Source organism: Charadrius vociferus, unplaced genomic scaffold (assembly GCF_000708025.1).
Source record: "Charadrius vociferus isolate BGI_N301 unplaced genomic scaffold, ASM70802v2 scaffold114, whole genome shotgun sequence".
Lineage (NCBI taxonomy): Eukaryota > Metazoa > Chordata > Aves > Charadriiformes > Charadriidae > Charadrius > Charadrius vociferus.
The window spans coordinates 350618-369423 of NW_009647949.1; positions in this window are offsets into that span (position 1 = coordinate 350618).

Here is an 18806-nt window from a genome sequence, read left to right on the forward strand (position 1 = left end):
GCGCACTGGGAAGGGCAAATAACAGCAGTTGTTCTTTCAGGTTGCAAAGTGGTAACTGTCAGGCAGGTAGGATCTTTTCCAAATGTAAAACATTTTGCCTACAGGTGGGGTGCTCTACAAACAGTGACAACTGCATAGTCCTAATACCTTTTGCAAAAGACTCCAATATCATCTGTTAAAAAGCGTCTGGAAAATCCACCTTAAAAAAACCACACCAATGAAACGGCCTGCCAAGCTGCAGCTTCCCGATCCTTCCATTATAAAGAAATTTGCTTATGGTGCAATTTATGTAGGCTCCATATTCCAGCAAAAATACATCAAGTGGTATCAGGTTACCAGAATCAGTCCTAAAGCAACTGTTTCCTAGAGGGGGAGGAAAAAAAAAACCCCGCAGCAGCTTGCTTCACATTCAGTAAGTCGTTGTGACACAGAGCTCTCAGGGAAGTAACAGGAACATGAGAAACGAGGTGTGTTTTTTTTTTTTTTCCTTATGAAAACCTAATATGGTAACTAAAAGCAGAGGAAACACCCACTTTTCAAAACTGAACCATAATCAATTTTCCAGCAAGCACAGTGTCTCCAGACAGCAGTCTATGCGCTACAATGAATCAACAACAATAATAATACCCCTCCCTCCTCTTTGAGAAATTTCTTGGAAATAAACCATTGTTATCTCTAAATCTTCAAGTGCTGTAAAACACTTTGTTTGGGGGGGTTTGATGGCCAAAATGCTTTGACTCTCTGTTTGGGGTCAAAGAGGCTTCCTGAAAGAAGATCTAATACTACAACCTCCCACTCACTACTGATAAGCTTGTGTTCCATCTTCTAGTTGAAACTCACGTTTCAAAAGCGTGATTTGAAATAAAAATAAAGAAAGGGGTTTCATCTTTTACTGAACTGCTTAGGTTTTTCTGTAAAAGAAGCAAATATTAGCAGAAGCCAATGCAGCTGCTACGGAGTAGGTTTTTTTTTTTTTAAAGAAGCTACATAGATGCATGAAACAAAACTAAACCACATGTTCAATCAGTGGGAGTTAGAATAATTTCACTAGAATCCACAATCCTACATTCATCAGCTGAAAACACCAATTTTTATACAGGGGTTTTTTCCTTACTTTTTCCAACTTATCTGGAGCAGAAACAGCAAGCACAGAAGGAAACGAGCCCAGACAGTTCCTTATTTCAGAGGCTAACCTGACTACCAGAAGAGCACTTTTACACAAAGTGGAAGTGACCTATTTAATGACTGTGACTCATTTTCCTCTTTCTTTAGGCTGGCAGTTAGCTGCCATGCCCTGGTTCCTCTTACCCCTAGTGGAAGAGATCTTGTTTTGATGAGCATACGCCTGTAACCTTAATGGTGAAGCATTGCAAAATGCACTCTGGAGATGAGGGTGAGCTTGAAGTGCCTGGATCTACATAAAACTTCAGCTTTACAGGAGTCGTATTTTGGCAAGCAGTAACCCTGTAGTTACATACCTGGGTATTATATTGTCTTACAGGGTAAATCCAGACAGGCACATGCTTGTTTAGAACATTAAAAAAAAAAAAGATCTGCAGAAGATACTGGCCTGTCTACTTTCTCAGCTGATGTGATCACCTGCTCCCATTGCTTGACTTCTCCAGCAGTAAGAACAAGGTGATCCTGAAGAGGTGACACCCATGTGAGGTATTTTGCTTACATACTGGCAACAGCAATTGAGCTTTTAGAGCTGATGATGCATTATGAATTTGGATAAATGTGAGTATGAGTGTGACACTGAGTAGTTGGTCTTTCACGTTTCTTTTTGGAAAATGTGAACAAGGCTGAATCTTGCTTGTGCTCTCCAAGCTTGCCTGTGACTTTTATTCATGTAGCCATGAGATCCTAAACATGCCGTTCAGTTTCAGGGCACTTCATAGTAATCCTCTCATGAATAGTCACTATGCATGCAGAGGAAGAGATTAAAACCCAAATGGTTGACTCATGCCAACCTAAAGACCGGCATGCTGCAGACTCATTAAGAAATAGCTCTGTGAGCTTCCCACGTGCATACCTGCCGCGTGACGCTGTCCTTTCCGGGACTCCAACCAGCAGCTGGGTACCGTGCTCTCCTCTCCCTCACACCCAGACCTTCCTCCCGATATAAACTGCCAGGAACCCGCCATCTCCCTGGCCCGACCAGGTTTTTCTCTTGCCACCACAACCACTGGTGGTGCGGCATCTGTTCTGGCAAGCGGTACGGCTGCAGAGCTGTTATTAGCAGTGGACTCAGGGACGGGCCTGGGTTCTCCTTTGCACGGCTGTCTGTGCCTCAGAGTCGAATGACCAAAATATCTGCACCATTTTCTATGCACACAGTCTTTTTAAAAGCAAAAGAAGAGAAAGGTGTTTGCATATTTTTCTCTGGCTGTCCATCTGGGAACCCCAGCTTTAAATAGGTACTGTTAGACTCGTTGATAATTTAGTTGCACAATTCCAGATTAAAAATAGGTAAGAGCCAAAACTGGGGGCTAGAACAGCCTTATGCTGACCAGTAGCATTACAAGGTATTAAACTGAATGAACTAGGTTTTTGAAAAACATCTGTATGCCTCTTGCAGTTTTTCATTAAAAAGAAAAAGTGCCTGTGAGCAAAGCTACTTTCTTATGTTAACATTTATTTACCAGATAATTTTTTTCCTACGTGCAACTTATCTTTCTAGAAGAGTCTATGTACAATATAGATTGAAATTTCTTACGGTATTTACAATATTACTACAAAACAACATCTTATCCTATGGTAAAATCATCTCTCCATTTCAGTTTCTCTTTCTGCCAGGGCTTGATGCTTCTCTACCTCTTGAAACTTTTCTTACCTTGTCTCTATAGCACTTTCTGAAGATCTTCATTATTCCGTCCTTCTCTGACAACCACAGCAATCTCCTCTATGGGCCAGTTCTTCCAATCATGCCATGTGCCATTTATATGGTATTAAGCATTAAATCTAAAGGGGGAAAAAAAAAAACAACAAAGAAACCAACCCTAAAAACATGGCCAGAGACATCCCTTTACAGGGTGTTCTTTCACCATATATGTTCAGTTCTAAGCTGGTGTTAAGATAAACTTTGACAGTTCATATCCTCCAACCTTCTCCCCACCCCCCCGCCAGATAGTTCCCCTCTTATTGTCCTCTTTCATTTTTCAGGTGAGTTTTTTAGATACTGTATAATGTAAGAATCCAATTCAATAGCAATCAAATTAAAATACTTGATCGCTGAGTAAAATGCATAAGAACTTATGCTGAGGATGTGAGGAGAACTCAGCAAGCACAGAGGAGAGACTGGCAAACTGCTCAGAAGAGCAAACACACAGCCAGGCCTCTGTGATGGGGTGAAAGATAACTCCTGGAGTTTCAAAGAAGAGCTTCTCAGAGGAGATTTTCTTGCAATACAGAAAGTTCCTGAGCTGCTGAACTGCAAGGAAGCCTTTAAGAAAGGATGCTTCCTGCCAGGACATCGTGGGCAAGAAGGAATTCAGTTTCCAAATGCTTTCATTTCTGTTTTGTCTCACTCTAAGTTTTATCTGTTTTTAAAGCTATGGGAACTAGTTTCTGTTAAAATAAAACTTGGGTTTGAGTTTAAAAGCTCTTTTCCAGTCTTGGGAGTGCCCAACCTAAGAAAAAAAGTTAGGCAGATCTGCCTCAATGTTCTAGTCAACTTGGAGTCCCATCATACCACCTTAGGTTGTGAAGAACAGACCCATTTCAGTAGGGAGTAACAAGAAATAAGCATTTTGAAATCCCACGCTTTGTCAAAATGCCTTGCAATATTGGCAGATACCTATATCCTGCCTTCAAAGATCTGCATGTTATTTTTACCTGGGAAACAGACATTTGCTTCCCCTAGTGAAAGAGAACACAGAATCTGTCTCAAAACTTTCAGAATAACTAAGGTACAATACTGTACAAAGCACACATCGACCTTTTGTCCGCATTTATTTGCATGACTCTTGCTGATCATTGCTATCATACAAGATTTATATCTTGATTTTGTTACAGTGGGGAATCAGAATAAGCAGCATAGGAAAAAAAGTCATTGGAAGAATGAACAGATGAATCAAGTAGCTTATTCAGCCAGTTAAAGAAAATGGAAAGGACTAGGTCTTGCAATGACTTTTTTTGCACAGAAAGGCAAAAGTTGATTACTGTTACCTAATACACTACACAATTCCTTGGTTTGCAAACATGGAGCTATTTGTATGGGTCTCATCACCACCATATTTGAGTATCAGATAGACTTTTTTAATTGGCAGCAGCATATCCAGTTCAAACAATGGCCGGGAATCTTCTATTTTCTAACTGAAAAGAATATTCCTTTCTAATACATACCCATTAAGGCACAGCATAAACATAAAAACCAGAATAATTTAGGTTGGAAGGGACCTCTGGACCACCCAACCTCTGCTGCGCAAAGCAGGCGTAACTTTCAGGTTGCTCAAAACTTCATCCAGTTAAGTTTGGAAAACCTCAAAGGGTGCATTTTATTTCAGTCAGGAGTTCCCTATTCCCAAGCCAGTCCCCTGCCAGGACTGCTCATTTCCTGCCTGCTGGAATGGACTGTTTTGGTGCTCCAAGGAGATTCTTCTTGAAGATTAAACAGATGTGAACCTCCTTCACACTGCTCTACGGCAGTCTCCTATGGCATCCTGAAGAAAATGGAATCTGCTCTCCTAAAGTCCAGGAAAAAAGCCTTCCTCTCTTTCCTTGGGAGCTTAAATTTTACCACCTCATGGTCACAGTAGTGTCAAATTGTGATGTAAAGGCAGGTTGTCAGGTAAACGGCAGAACAGTCAGAATATCAGCTTATTTAAGAGCAAACAGTTTCAAGACAATCCTTTATAATGGAAATGTGAAGCTCAGATAAAAATGTTACTGTGATGTGAGGCCAAAATGAGATGACAGTGACAGTGACTAGCGTATTGCTTCCTATTACTCATCATTCTAGTTTTTCTTGCAAGTTTTACCCAGCAATGAAATAGTTAACAATACTAAACTGTATATCGCTGCATGACTTAAGCAATAACATGCCATTAAGATGAATGGCAAAAGTTCAGATCTTTGAAGATCTTGCTCCACCAGGCTGTGGACACCTTTGTATTGCTTATCTTTGGCTTACATTTTCAGCACCATCCTTACGGCCTTTTGAGGGCCAGCAGGATGTTTGTAAAATAGTAAAGCCAGGGGACAGAGCACAAAGTCGCATCCTCTGTGAGACAGACTCATCTTGTGCTGTCTGTGAGCCAGCTCAAACTGCCCACACAGTATGTGTCCACATGATTTGTATGCTTCTCTTGGGTCATATACTCCCTTGCTCCTCCCTTCGTGTTCAGTGTCTTTTTCTAATTGCTTTAAGAACCCTTTGTACAGATGGAACAGCAGAAAGGTGACACTCAGAACAGACATGGCATTATATCACTTGTAAAACTAAACACACGTGTGTATGTATATGTGCATGCATGTATACTTGTATGTATATGCACATTAAAGTTGAGTTTAGTGATTCCTGTTTTTCTGCCTTCCCATTCCTGCCTTGTTGACATCCAGAAAGAAGTTGCCATTAACAATAGTTTGGAAACCAGTGAGCATGAATTTATGAATAGAATTTCATTGCTGTGCTATTTTGTCAGTCATTCGTACTTCATTTTACATGCCATCCATAACATCCCCAAACCAGAATCTGATTGACTGAATATGTTTTGGCTTCAGCTAATAATAACTATCCTGCTTTAGAGACACAAGCCATTGCTGCTAAAGTGTGGTCCTAATGAGGAGTTTGTGTTTGAGGAAATCAAGATCTTGATTTGACCATGGCAGGGAGTTACAGCAAAAACTCTTCTAATCTTTTTTTCAGTCTGCCAAACAAGATGTCGCTGTATTTAGGCAGCCAGGCAAAGAAAACTCTAGAATTTCAAGTTACTTCCAATACATATACCACATGTAAAACTGAACGCAAATATTATGATACAGTAAATAAAAGCATGAGAAATTCCCAATAGCGTGAACATCCTGAAAAATATTGACAGCTCAGCCTTTCACACTTCTTTTCAAAAAGGATGAAAAGCAGCCTGTCAAGAAGCAGCTTGGTAGACTGTCAACTCCTTTTCTGTTTCTCGAGCCTGTGGCTGAGATCTTAAAAGTATTTCAGCCACCTAACTCTCATTCAAACAGTTTTGGGGGTCTGGACCTTGGCGTCTTCTGTCAGTGTCATGCAGATCTCTTTAGAGTTCCCTTTACTTGGGCTTCCTTCCCCCCCCCTTCATTTCCTATTAGAAATGTTGATTACTATTACGTTTATCACAGCAGCATTTAGGTTAGTCAGTGCAGAGCTCTACTGAATATCCAGATACAGGCCCTCCTTCTTCCCTCATCCAGCCTGTGACTGATAGTGCTGCTCCTGCACCCTTCCCAAGTCCCGCGGTAGTCACAGATGGATTGAAAGCCCTTACTTTAATGAGGTGTCAGCTGCCCCCACAACCCACCTCTGTCAATGCAATAATCTGGACCTGTTTTGCTCCCAGCAGCTCATGAAGTACTTCATCTATATCATTGGCTCTCATCTGCTGCATTGCTCACAGTGTAAGCTTTCAAATCTATTATTGTAATACGATCCTTTTAGCAATTGCTATTGCTTTTAAAACCAATTTGTTCCACACTCAAAGGCCTCTAAGCTCCCATAATATTAGGATTGGTGCCTGCACATGAAACTCCGCTTGCTAACAGAGGTCTCAGAAAACTATCTGGTTACACATCAGGCTGGTGAGGGAACAGTGAAAAGAGAAAAGGAGAGGGGCACATTTAAACCACACTTAATAGTCTTTCTTGCAGAATTGCAAAATTTCCTTTGTTCTGAATTAATGATGAGCAGTCCCCCAGATACTCATGCAGCACAATGACTCTTTGAAAGCTCTTTCTTATCACAACCCAGTGTAAAATGCTGATCTTGCACAGCAGTTCTGAAAACAGAAGGTAGAAAGCTGTTTTAAAATATTTTTAAATACACTTAATACACTATTACAGTTGTTGGATGAATTTGAACTAAACGAGGGAGGTAAAATAGCTCTAGTCCCTGAGCACTTTAATCTCACCTAATAGTGCAAGAGTTCAGAGGAACAAGGGCTTACGCCAAGCCCATCTCTCTATCAGCCCTTTTCCCAGGTACTCCTGAACACGGTGGCCAGTTTCAACCATGTTGAGAGCAGCAGCCTCTTAAAACTAATTTCATATTTCACAAAAATCTGTGAAGGAAGAGGAAGGAGGGAAAGAAAAAACCAGACTAGTGCCCTTCCCAAGCAGAAACCAACCATTACCTGTGGCTCTGGTGGGTATGCAGCCCTAGCCTTGTCCTTGCACACACAGCCTCTTGCTCACCTACCAGGCAAAAATGGTAGGTAGTGAAAATATGAGGAAATATTTGAGTTGAGGAGCAGGACGAAGTGGAGTTATCACTGTAAGGGAAAATGCTGACAACGTGGGATGAAGCAGAGGCTTAAGAGAACCAGAGAAGGAATAACTTTGGGGACATGGGAAGAGCCTGGGGATATTGTAAGAAGGAAGCCTTAAGAGACCAAGAAGAAGAGGGGGTTATTTTGGTGGAGAATACAGGGATATAGAAGACAGGGAACGTAGATACATGGGAAACCAGAGCTCCCTATTTATGCTTCTTATGGGTCAGTGTGGAATATACTAACATGTGCCACAAGTCTGGAGATTACTTTTATGAGGTCCAAAGCTTTCTGCAGAAAAGATTCAAAGCTATCGCTCCTATGGTCTTTCAGTGTTTTAGAAATGGGACTGGTTTCCAAAGCCAGACCTAAACATGTAACTATGCTGATGTAGAGGCTTGGCCTTGATATTACTTTTAACCAGCCCAAATGGCCCAAGCTGCAGTTCTTCACCCCATCATACTGCATTGTCCAACCCAAGCTATCCACGTGGTGGGCCTCATTTGCAAACCAGAATCTCTCTAGAGATCTATCTAAGGGTTATTTGTCCTGATGAGCTTGTGTTTAGCAGTGGGCCTTTGAAAGGAGCAGCACAGTGAAAATGAACAAGAGGACAATGCGAAAGAACCACTGCTGACAACACCAAGGCCAACAGTTATCAGTGGATACACACTGGGAAGTGAGTTTGAGTGACAATGTGAGGAAACTGGGGACCTTCCAAGGTGACCCAGGTTATCACCAGTGGCAAGCCCAAGGAATCCTGGCAGAGCTGATCACCAGACCACAGACTGACCATAACAGTCAACAGCTGCATGGACTGATATGCCTGGACTTTGAGCTTTAACATAAAGGTATCACCTCTGGATCAGGAGGTTCCTCAGGCCCCAGGTGACGAAATTTGGCAGCATAGGCCACTTACGGTCTTCTGTAAGCATTGCCTGCCAGCTACTGTGTGACAAAGACAATGCACTGGGTGACTTCCTGCCATTTTTATGCTCCTATAAACCTAAATGCAGGTCCTACTGTCAGGGCACCACACAGGCCAGCTGCTCCCTAAAGCAAGGTAAGCCAGGAAGGGATGAGAACTCAGGTCCAGCAAGGCCCAACCTCCCCAGTCATAGCCCATCCACAGTAGCTGAATGAGGTTATCAGGACAAACCTGGAGATGATGGCCAGAACCAGCCAAGTCCAAATCATAAGGCAATACCTTAGCAATGACACAGGTCTGAGTTCAAGCTGGAAATTCAATCTGTAGGTCAGGGTTAAGATCAGGTCTAGCAGTGGCTGGGAAGGTCCATAACAAGTCTGGGCTAAGCTCTAGCCAGGATGTCAATCTGCAGGTTAAGACCTGGAGGCCCCTAGCAAAACAAAGATATAGCCACAGACAAGCTGAAGAGCAACAGCCCTCCAACACAGCTCAGCACCAGGGTTTTCAGTCCCTGGGCTGAGTTTAAATGGGCTCCTGGGCCCATGGGCGTGGGTGGAAGCTCCAGCTGAGGCTTGTGAAGGCCATTAAGGCTTATTAGTGGACTCAGGGGCCTGACATACACAAACTTGATAACTAAGAGGAGGGGTGGCTCACAATGGTAGGATGGGATGTTTCAATCTATTCAGCAGTTACAAAGAGCCGGTCACAATATCTCAGAAACAACAAATATGTAGTTTATTCTGGTCTAGAGGCTGGTGTGGCTAGGCTAAAAGTATGCACTGAGGATGGCTCACCACAGGGGTGGGAGCTGCATTCTGTTGTTCCCTGTTGTTGTTTTCTTTGCATTGCCCCTGTAAAAACATACTGGGAAAAATACGGCGAGCATCTTATTAGCTTTAGGACTTCCTCATACTCACCTGAACCTTAATTGAGAAAAACAGAAAGAAAAAGTCAGGTTCAAAGGACCAGCGTGCTGAAAACACATAGACACGACATATGTATGCACTCACTCCCTATTTATTAAATTTAGATCTACAGATGTAGATCTTATGTTAGGCAAAGCAGACAAGTGTTTCTTCTTGGGACTGCTTTTCTACTGTAATTAATTTTGGTGTCTACTGAAAGGATAAGAGTTGTATTAGTACTATGAGAGTGATTAGGCCAGCCAGCTGATGATATGAAAGTGACTATGTGAAAGCTTTTGCTAGGCCACTGAGCATTCCCAGTGGGAGCTCCAGAAACGTGAGCAAATTCAGGCTGAGCTGAATTGCTGATTCAATTACTAGAACTGCAGTGCCTCCTTGTCAGCCAAGTTCAGTGCTTAGCAGAGTGTTCGTCATCTGCCCCCCGTGCAATACTCATAAATGTTGCAATCAATATACAATCTGGGATGTGTGGGCAATGCTGGAAGGTAAAAGATATTCTTTCTTTGCCAGATGTATGTTAATTGGTTGTTTCATTTTGCACATATGGGACAGTAAAATGTATTTGTTTTCTCGCCAATCAAGGAACATTTTCCTAATGCTCCTTAGTCACATCATATCTACAAAAGGAGAAGGCTATGATGTTTCCTGTTGGGTTTATGGTTTACATTACAATTCATACACAAATGCTTTTTGGCATCTAAATCCTGAGCTAGAAGTATTTTTAAAATTATGTCCTGAAATAGGAACTTCAGAACACTGTGTCGGCATCTGGCAGATATCTCGAGAGTGTCGTGAACTGTTACTACTTGAGGAACTTGGCAGGCACTCCATGAGCCCTGTGTACCTTACAAATGTGTAGGAGTCCACTAATGGCTTAATTGTTCAGCATCTGTATAGCTAGTATCTGTAATGGGCATATGTCCACCCACCAACCTCAAAAACACGTGGTGGTCTGTGCAGATTTCACAGGATATATCTGAACTCCTGAGCAATGAAGGCTGCTCAAACATGAGTCCACCATTTTATAAGCATTTCCTCAGGACAAACCTTGAACAGTAATCAATCTCACTGCTCAAAGAATTTGGCATGTGTGTTTCCATCCCCTTGTGTTTTACAAAGCGCTGATATGCGTGCTAAGGCTGAAAGCACTTTATAAAGTGTTTGGGATCTCATGTACAATAGTGTTCCATGGTAGGAGAGCAAAGGGAACATTGCTGGGGCCCTAGGTGAGAGGCAGTGTTGAAGCCAGTGGGCTCGAGTCTGCACACATGGCTGGTGATGACTACCATTCTTACCCCAGGATGGAAAAGATAACCACTTCTGGTTGTGGTGCCATGTTGGGACCTAGGGGGTGCTGGGTCTTTCTGTAGGACTTTGCCCCAAACCTAATTGACATTGTAGCCATGCTTTCTGACTGCTGAAAAGCAGTAGCAGCTGTGCTTGTAGACCAAAGTGTGGCTGGAAAGCAGATTTTATATCCATCTGCTTAGCTGGGCCTTCACAGAGGCCTTTTGGTTGGAGTTGTATATGTGATATCCTTTGAAACATCTCTAGTCTGCAAACATGCTCTTTCTGGACAAACTATTGCTCCTTTAAGAAGACAAACAAGCACCATCCACTTCCCTATGGTTAATGAAAAGGCAAGTCTTCAACCATTTTTGAGGGTCTTCATGGAAAAAGTTGCATAAGTCTACACAAAAATGTTAATATTTTTTCATGGTTTACTTGTAATTCTGGCACAGAAACCACATAGCTCCAGCACAAAAACAATGGCTTTGGTACCATCTGAGCCAAAGAACTAGCGTCTGGAAACCCAGGAGCCCTACTGGGGCAAGCAGCAACACCAGGGACCTAGGAAAGGGAGTTGAGGCAGATCGCCATTTTCATCCTGGGCACGCATGCCATGATAAAGTGTAAGACAGCTTTTTGCAGATGTCTCAATGACACTCAATTGCTTCACCTTCCGTTTTTTTTTAACAGAGCAGACAAATACCCTAAACTGGCAATACTGTGGAGAGAGGTGCAAAGTTCAAAGTAAAGGCCATGGGGTAACTCAGTTCCACAGCCCACCTCCTGCATGGAGCAGGAGCGAAGTCAGAAAACAGGAGTGTCAAAAGAGCAGGGCCCTAACTGAGAGGCAAAGGCTCCTCTGAGGCCTGTGCCACGTGTGCTTATTTAAGACATCAGCTTTCTTAGAGCTGAGTGCCTTGTCAGCCCTGTCATCTGCAACAGGAGCTGGGACCTGCCCTGGGGCTGCTGCATTTTTACAATAGCTGAAACAATCCAAAATGCTCCTGCTGTCTACCTCTGGGCCTGAGCTGCTGGGACCAGGCAGGAGGACTCGTCCCCCCAGGCCCTTGGCTCCAGTGTTTATTGCTTCTTGCCATGCAGTTTAGACAGTTGTAGAACATGTCACAAGACAAAACTTTTAACTCTGGCCTTTGTTTAATTTGACACTGGGTGAGGCCTTTATTCTACATCTTTCTTTAGTGGATAGAAATGTATTTGGTCTATATTAATTTTTTGTTCTGTACCAATGGTTGGCATCAATTGGTTTCAGGTTTTTTTTTCACTATGAATGTTAAAATAAACAAACCAAGGTCCCAAATGGTGGTCAGGGACTTTGCCAGACCATGGGAAGTAGTGGGCCCCAAGAGGCTCTGAAAACCACCCAGAGAAATACAGTACAGAAGATCTGCACCAAGCAGGGATACTAATCCGTTCCAGAAACTAGAAAATATTTTCCAGGAGACTTGGCAGTTGTGGCTTGAGATGGAGAAAAAGAGAAAGAGAGAGATGGATAAAGAGAAACTGCCCTTTTTCCAGGAAAAATGGAAAAGTCTGAGAAAAGCCCCTGCTAATGCAGGGTACTTAACCACAAGAAGAGATTCACTCAGCGGAGGGTTTGCATCTCCAGAGATGCAGAGACTGTTCTTCCCTCACCCATAGAGTCCAGACAGGAGCAAGCTGCAGGAAGTCTTTGTTTACAAGAGAGATGACAAATAGGGCTGGTAGATAAGAATTTAAAAATTTAAACTAACCTGTACCATTCTCTTACACCCACAGAATGAGGGCTAGAGAGGTCAATAACTCATCTGGTCTCAGCGTCTCGAAGCCAGTTAAGTTTTAGCCCTTGGGATGGGCCATTAGGTTTTGGACAGTCATTCTCATAAGGAGCCCAATGGCTTGTCCAACAGAAGATCATCATTTAGAAAGGCCTGGAGCTTTGATGTAACGATAGGTTGACAGGAAGAACTGACCACTTTCTTTGGCAATTTATTTTAATTCTTACTCTCACTGTTAAACATTTCTGATTATTTTCTCATTTGAATTTGCCAGGCTTCCACTTTCAGCTATTGGCTTTTGTTGCACATTTCTCTGCTAGATTAAGAGCTCCTTAGTCCCTGACATTTTCTCCCAGGAGGGAAACATCTTCTGTAATCAAGTCATTTCTCATTTTTTACAAGTCTTTATTAAACTCAACAGACTGAGTTCTCCAAGTGTTTGCTATGGCTTTTTTCTCTAGACCTTGCACAATTTTTCTGGCTGTTTTCTGCACCCACTCCAATATTTCAACAACCTTCTAAAACTGAGGGCATTGAAACAATCTCCCCAATACTGTACACAGGCATAAAAGCACATCCCTGCTCAAACTGGATTGGGGTAGTAAAATTTTCTGTTTCTTATTCTGAGGTGATTTTTTTCAGTCGCTATCAGAAGCTGACCTGGATTCCAGTCACTAATGAGATCCCACGCCCTTACGTGCTTTGCTTGTGTATCTTGCTCGCATGCTCAAAGTCATACTGATCGCCTGACTTGGCTTCAAAAGGTCAAATCATCAAGGACCTTTGTGAAGTTTTCACCTCTTTTTACAGCAGAGATCAGTCATGCATCTCTTACCTGGACAGTTCTTTGCCAATGTGGCAAGATCGAATCTGCCTCGGTCTTACCTGTGACCCACAGCTGATGATTGAGACACTGTGGTCAAACTACAGTTGAACTGCTTGTTGGTTCAGTTGGGTCGTATCTAAGCAGCACTGAATAACCTGCTGCATATGGATGGCCATCTGAAGGGAAGCTGCTAATGAGCTCTTTGGAGTGGCTTCAAGCCCTATGTTAATCCTTTTGGAAGAAACCACACAGGCATTGTATATCATTAGTTTCTTACAAGAATGTTATGTTGTAAAACAGTGTAGACTTCTAGTGACTGCATTCCCATCTAATTTCATTAACAATTCATTTTTCTGCTGCCTAGGATCCCTTGTCAGGCAAACTAAGCTGCAATGCTGTCAAGTGTGCTGGTGACCTACTGTGACGTTGGCTGAACACTCTGCATTGTTCTAGTGTCCTTCTGATGTTTCAAGATTCACTAAAAATGAGTATTTCTAGGCCAGGATCTTCTCCATCATCTCTGTAGGTCTCTTGACTGCAAATTATCTAGGTCTGCTGGTTTTCAAAATATTCATTCTGAGTCAGTGTGGTTTAATGTTGTCCTCTTTTATGAGTGGAAAGAAGGCATTTATGCTCATTAGCTTTCTGGCTTCCAAATACAGGTAAGAATGGAATAAGTCTATCTTTTCTATATGACTATTGATCATTTTATCATTTTTATCTATCAAGGGCCCATTTCGGTCTTGTGTCAAAGTAGTCATATCGTTGCTTATGACACAAATACTGTTGCCCCATTCTTACCTGTCTTCAGCTGCTTTTTACATCTTCCATGTTACTAAGGCTCCAAAGTTTTCTCTCTCTCTTGTTAATGCATAGTTAATTTCATTTGAATATTGCTTCTGATGACTGGAGACAATTTTCTGAGAGACACTAAAATATTCATATGGTTTGAAGGTTTGGCGTCTGGGTCATTCTCTAGAAAAATCTACTTCCTTCAGCAGGGAATCCAGGCTCTTTTGTGATGTACTGTGAATTTCACTAAATTTTTAAAACTCAGATGAGGGTGAGTGTTGCCACTGTGTGGATCACTTTAGGTCAACTTTTGGTCCCAGTATACTTCCTTTTAACTCAAGCTCACTAAATCAGTTTTATATGACTGTTGAATACATTTGTCTCTAAGTTAATAATCATTAGTCTTCTATGTACTTTTCTTCTCCCAACTCCTCTCAGTTCCAGGAGACTGTTTTTATGAAAATATGCCTATGACTCGTCAGCAGTGTCTTCCATTTGCCCCTACTGACTGTCATGCTGCTACAGGCAGGCTAATATCAAGTTTCAGTCCAGTGACTAATTATCTTTATCTAGTAGAAAGAAACCCAAAAGATTTACCTCTATGGGCACAATACCCTTTTGTTAGAAATTCCTTGCAGACAAAGATTATCTTGTAAGGGAATCTTACCTCTTCAGAATTTTGAAAAAAATAAAGCAGTTAGTCATATCTGCTCCATGTGGCCTTGTGCTGGAAACAAGAGCAAAATGGGAGGAGGAGTAGAGGCAGACAAACAGAGTGAGGCTGACTGAGAGGTACACAAATTAGTGCATGGACACTCTTCTCAACCCTAATCTATTGCCACTGTATTAAGCACTATACTTTATTTTGATCTCTGAAATGCCTATGCCTATTTTCTACTTAATGAGACATAATTAACTAATACTTGTATTTACTGCAAACCCTGTTTATTTGACACTCCATGTTACTAAAAACTCCACCCACCCACCCCCCACCCCCGATTTCCCTATGTGTAGGGTTTTTGGTTTTGTTTTTCCTGTAACAACATATTCTTACCAGAATGGGGACAGCTTAAAAAAAAGTTGCTGTTTACTTGTGTCTGAGTTTTAAGTCTCCATTCTGGAAAGCAGAAGAAATAGAAAATGCTGTTTGATGGCAAGAAATGACAAATCTAGTTCATCGATTTTTTTTTGTGTGAATAGACAGAGCTGTTCAGTGATGCCTCTGGCTGAATAGTTTTCTTAGTTTCTGTTGAAATTGAACATAAAGTTGTCTCCTGTACCTTGCGTATCAATATTTTTTCTACCATGGTGATGATAGTTAGGGAGTTGTTAAATTTGAAAACAGGAACATAACTGGATAAATAAACCTAAAGGATCCCAACCCATGGAGAATTGGTATCCAAGTATTCAGCCAACCTAAACTGAAAATGTTTATGTAAGAAAAGGACTTGTATTTCCTGTTCTGCGCCAGCCCCTCGGTAATTAATGTTCCAATACAAAACTCTTCATTCACCAATGCCATGCACACATGCGCATGTTTTGCTCTTGCAAAAGTCCTGAGCAGCCCCGAGCTCGGTAACAAGCACAAGCTTGAGTTGTCCAACACAGGTTTAGCTGGAGCCAGAAGAAGCAGGAGTGGGTAGATAGTAGAAAAGGCAAGGGAGACAGTGGAAAACATGCAAAGCAACAAATAACCTTAAATCCCAGCACAAGGTCATCTCTAAAGGAGCGGACTGTATCCCACACACTTGCTGATTAATGGTTCACACTGAAATGGCTGGGGAAGACCACTCAAATACTCACACCCAGGCCACTGGCTGGTTGACGCAACTCCACAAAGGAGCAATCAAAGCCAGGAATCCAAATGCCACTTTCAGATGTACATTTGCATTCTTCCCCCAGCCTCCTTCCTAAATCCTGAAGGCAGCAGGTCAGATGGTCAGGCAACACCAGAGAGCACTGTCTGAGATGGTTGTTTTATTGCTGAAAAGCTGAATGGTATTTTGAAGCAATGATTTTGTTTTGGGCTAGCCAAAGCTGAAGGCACTGAGAAGACTTGTCAGAGCCAAGGAAACTCTGTCACAATCCTTTACGCCAAGTATTTTGCACTTCCAAAGTAATCACAGAGCTGTATCCGTAAACACACATAGAGTGTGTGCAGGGCCTCGGAGCAGGGATAAGGAAGGAAGGGAAAGTCACTTACTGTGTAACCAACAGTGCTTGCTGTCTGGCAGATATGGTCTAAACCAAGCCTGGAATTGAGAAATTTATCTATTGTGCCGTTTTTGTTTGTTTTAAGAAGCTTTTGCCAAAGAAGATGCCACATTACCAGGAAATGACTTTTTGACGTGATACTATATTTTCTGATGAGTTTTTCTGGACAAGTGACTGGACTGAATGCCTAGCTCCGTGAAAACAATTGCGATCAGGCCTCCTGATACAAGGGAGCTGTTTTCCATTGACACAGGCTGCTTTCAAAAAATATTTATGAAGGCATAGTAAGCATAAGCAACACTGGAAAGACTGATGCCATGAATGTTTCTAACCTGTGTTGATATGCTTTTCTCAACATAAACCTCTTCATCGCTTCCTGAAGCAAAGCCGATGTGGAAACAACCACTGTCTCTTCTTGTTTCACGTGAAGCTGCTCCCTGAGCACCCAGGTACAGGGTGGTCCGAGCAAGACCCTGGTAAGAAGACCTCTCCATGCTGCGCTTTGGGCAGAATTTGGCCCATTGAATAGGGAAGAAGAAAGACGCGCAGGCACACAGGCACACCTTTGCTTGGTGTTTTAATTTTTCCAGTCCCTTGGTGGAGTGTAAACAATCACTGGCCAAGATAAGCATAGAAAGAAGAAACATGCTGACAGGAACATGGCTATATCTAGGCAGACTGTAAAGTGAGGCAAAGTGACCGCTTTCACTGTCAGACTTCTTTACTTCCACCTTGTGTGGGTGAGCTGGGGAGCCCTGGCTGTGCCTGTAGAGACAGTCCCACACCAGGCACGTGGGTGGGACCCACACTGTGCTGTTTGTGGAGACACTGCCCTACAGGCACCACATCAGCCTCCTCCCATGTTGGTCGTGGCTGAATCCCAAAGTGCTTACCAGTCCCCTGGCTCACGGGCCAAATCCATCCATTCCTATGGGAACATGGTCCACCTGCAAGCTATCATCCACAAGGAGGGAAAGACACTTGCACTGTAAAGGAGTGAAAAATATGTCTGTCTCCTCTATAAGGATAAAATACTAACTCTTATTAGCAAAGTATGCGTAAAAAGATTATGTTTTGATCACAGCAAGGGTTACTGCTTTGCAAAACATGAACTGAATTTCTCTTGGTAACAGTTTTCATAGGATCCATTTGGGGCATATCTGTCACATTTTCAGTAAGTTGTTAAAGATATATCTATCCGGCATAGAGATTGGTTCTGACACAGTTTGCTTCCCACAGCTCAGTCATCTCTTAGAAAAAAAACCCCAAACCTAAAAATCTCTTTTAAAGATTAGTGCAGTCATGATGTCCATCAGGGGAGTAACAAGGGGAAGACTTAAGGAGACGGGACATTTAAGTGGCATATCCTAACAGTAAGAATGACTGTGGTTGTGTACCTTTTGTATCTTTCATATCTTGTTTGCAGGGAAAGAAGTGTTATTGTGTGCTTTCCTGTGTTTCACCATAACTTCAAATTGATAGAGATAGTTAGATTTGACCTGCTTCATCAGGAGTCAGCTATTTCCGAAAACTTTCTTTGGATAGCTTGCTCCAGTGGCTTATTTGGCTCGCTACAAAAAACGATCATTTACACATGAACTTGGCAAATGTCAATTGCTTCCATTCCAGTCTGGGAGGTTTTATTGCACTCTCTTGAGAGAGTGGCAGTTGTGTGAATAGGGCCTTTTAAGTCCCATTGGCAGCACAGAAGGGTCTAAACTTGCCCTGTTACAAAGAGCAGTGATTTTCATGATTTTCATGAAGCAGGTCTGTCGCTCAGTTTTGCAGGCATGTCCAAGAATCCCCACTGGGCTATTATTTCCAGATTCTGAGATAATAGCTTTGAGGAGACAGCAACTGCATGCTGGTGTGGAGCATCAATCAGTGGCATACAGTGGGAGTGGCATAGGTTGGGCAGATAGGGCAGGCCACGTGCAGCCGTGGGGCTCCAGAGGCGATGGGGTGCAGGCACTGGAGTATGAGCAAGAAAAGGGTGCACCACCCACACCAGGATGGACACACACCTCCATTGGCTCAGCAAAGAAATCAGCTGCACATGACCATGGGCTGATATCAGTCTGTCTCCTCTGCTAATTGGGTTTTTCTGAGCTAAATATGGTGCTGCTGGGCAAATAGAGTCCCTGGAGCAATGGAAGAAAAAGCTTCACTGGACTTTAGAAGTTCACTTTCAACCATTGTGCACAGTGAGGGTTTTTTTTTCCTGGTACTAATTTAATAACTCAGCAAACATAAAGCAAATGAGGAGATGAAATATGATGAATTTCCTAGACTAGCTAGAAATGAAACTCCAGCAGTGGTGTCTGTGGGGTAGGAAGCAGCCCTCTGTTGTAGCTGCTCCTGGAATTTGGTTAGTGTTTGGGGGGCTCCTGTCCAAAGCCAGTTCTGTTACACCTGGGTTTACTGGCATGTCTGAGATGTCCTAACCATCACAGCAGTGAAGAGCTCACAGGCCAGATCCCAGCCCTAGGACTGCTTCTAACTTCCAGCAATTTCATGTTATTCATGGAAGTAAAGGGAATAGGAGCCAGAGCAGCAATACAAACCATTGTGGCTCTAAGAATGAGAAAAATGTTC